Source organism: Microtus ochrogaster, chromosome 15, assembly GCF_000317375.1.
Source record: "Microtus ochrogaster isolate Prairie Vole_2 chromosome 15, MicOch1.0, whole genome shotgun sequence".
NCBI lineage: Eukaryota > Metazoa > Chordata > Mammalia > Rodentia > Cricetidae > Microtus > Microtus ochrogaster.
In genome coordinates this window covers 2,030,834-2,032,810 of record NC_022017.1, presented here as the reverse complement: position 1 = coordinate 2,032,810, position 1,977 = coordinate 2,030,834, and the positions used below count along the sequence as shown (strand labels likewise).

At 44.6% G+C, this 1,977-nt stretch overlaps 1 protein-coding gene across 1 annotated transcript in view; it reads left to right on the top strand.

Annotated features, from left to right (window-relative positions):
- Positions 1-1,977, top strand: part of Espl1 (extra spindle pole bodies like 1, separase) — a 25,393-nt gene that overhangs the window by 3,527 nt on the left and 19,889 nt on the right. The window lies entirely within an intron of this gene.

Below are 1,977 nucleotides of genomic sequence, written 5' to 3'. Positions count from 1 at the left end.
TTTATTTATTTATTTAGTGTACATGTATGCTTGCAGGCCAGAAGAGGGCACCAGATCTCATTATGGATGGTTGTGAGCCATGTGGTTGCTGGGAATTGAACTTGGGAACTCTAGAAGAGCAGTCAGTGCTCTTAACCACTGAGCCATCTCTCCAGCCCTAAAAGCCTGTTTTTTTTTTTTTGTTGTTGTTGTCATTTCCCCCCTCCCCCCCACCCCTGACAGAGTTTCTTTATGTTCTCTTGTAGACCAGGCTGGCCTCAAACGCACAGAGATCCACCTGCCTCTGCCTCTGCCTGAGTGCTATTAAAGGTGTGTGCCACCACTACCTGGCAAAAACCGTTTTTTTGTTTGTTTTTGTTTTAAAAAAAGAAAAACAGAACAAATAATGACTAGCCTGGTCTACATAGCAAGTCCCAAGTCAGTCAGGGCTACATACTGGGACCCTATCAATAAGTAAATAACTACCAGGTAGAATATCCATGTGCTTCAAAATTAAAATTGTTCAAAGGTTACATAGAAGTCTGGTTTGGTGGCTCATCCATATGGTTCAAGCAGTGGGGAAGCTGAAGCAGGAGGATCACAACTTTGAAGACAGTCTGGGCTATAGAGTGCGTTGGAAGTGGAGGTCAACCGGCTTATATAACAAGACCTCTCAGAAAAAGAGAAAAATGTTGGGGGATGTAGCTCAGTGGTAGAATTATTTGATATGTATATGGCCCTGGGTTTAGCTTCTCTTCCATTCTCCATTACCCAAATTCTCCTTTGCACGTGCAATTACTATATTTATTTGAGACAGAATTTCACTATGTAGACCAGGTTGGCCTCAGACTTAACAGAGATCCATCTGCCTCCGCTTCCTGAATGCTAAGATTAAAGACAAACCACCAAACCTGGCTACAGCTGTCAGTTTTGAGAAACTGCGTTAGGTCGAGGATGTAGACCAGTGGTAGAGTATTTGCCTAGCATGTGCAGTGACCGAGTTTAGTCTTAGAACTGCCCCCCTCTCTTCCAATTCCATAACACTTATTGAGATTTATTTATTCAACAACCTGCCAAGCAATATTAGATATTTCCCTGTCCCCAGGAAAAGGTAACTGAATAAATGAATTAACATGTTAAAAAGTGAGGGGGGAATGAAGAGATGGTTAAGGACACTGACTGCTCTTCCAGAGGACATGGGTTCAAATCCCAGTACTGATATATAGCAGCTAACAAGCTAACAGCCATCCAAGGGATCTGACACACTCTTCTGACCTCCATGGGTACCTGGCATACACATGGTACCCATGCAGGCAGGCAAATCATTCATATATAATCAAATCAGAATCTAAAATCCTTTTTAAGCAGTAAGAGTTGACTCACCTTTGATCCTAGCTCTGGTGAGGCAAAGAGAGGAGGATTGCCATGAATTCAATGTCAGCCTGGGCTACAGAGTGAGACCCGGTCTCAAAAATCAAGTGGGGTGGCACACGCCGGTAGGATTTGCTGAAGGAGGCAGGAGCAGGAGGATCACGAGTTCGAGGCCAGCCTGGGCTACACATTTTTTTGAGCCGGGTGGTGGTGGCGCACGTCTTTAATCCCAGTACTCGGGGAGGCAGAGGCAGGGGGATCTCCGTGAGTTTGAGACCAGCCTGGTCTACAGAGCTAGTTCCAGGACAGGCTCCAAAGCCACAGAGAAACCCTGTCTCGAAAAACAAAACAAAACAAAAAAAAAAATCAAGTGGGGACAGGGGAGATATCTCGGCCAGTAAAGGCATTTGCTACCAAGACTGATAACCTGAGTTTGATCCCTGGAATCCACATGATAGAAAGTGAACAAGTTCCTACAAGTTCCTTCAGGTTGCACTTCACACATGTACTGTGGCATACAAGCACATACACACAAAATAAATACAGGTTTAAAAGAAGTGGGGCTGGAGAGATGGCTCAGAGGTTAAGAGCATTGCCTGCTCTTCCAAAGGTCCTGAGTTCAATTCC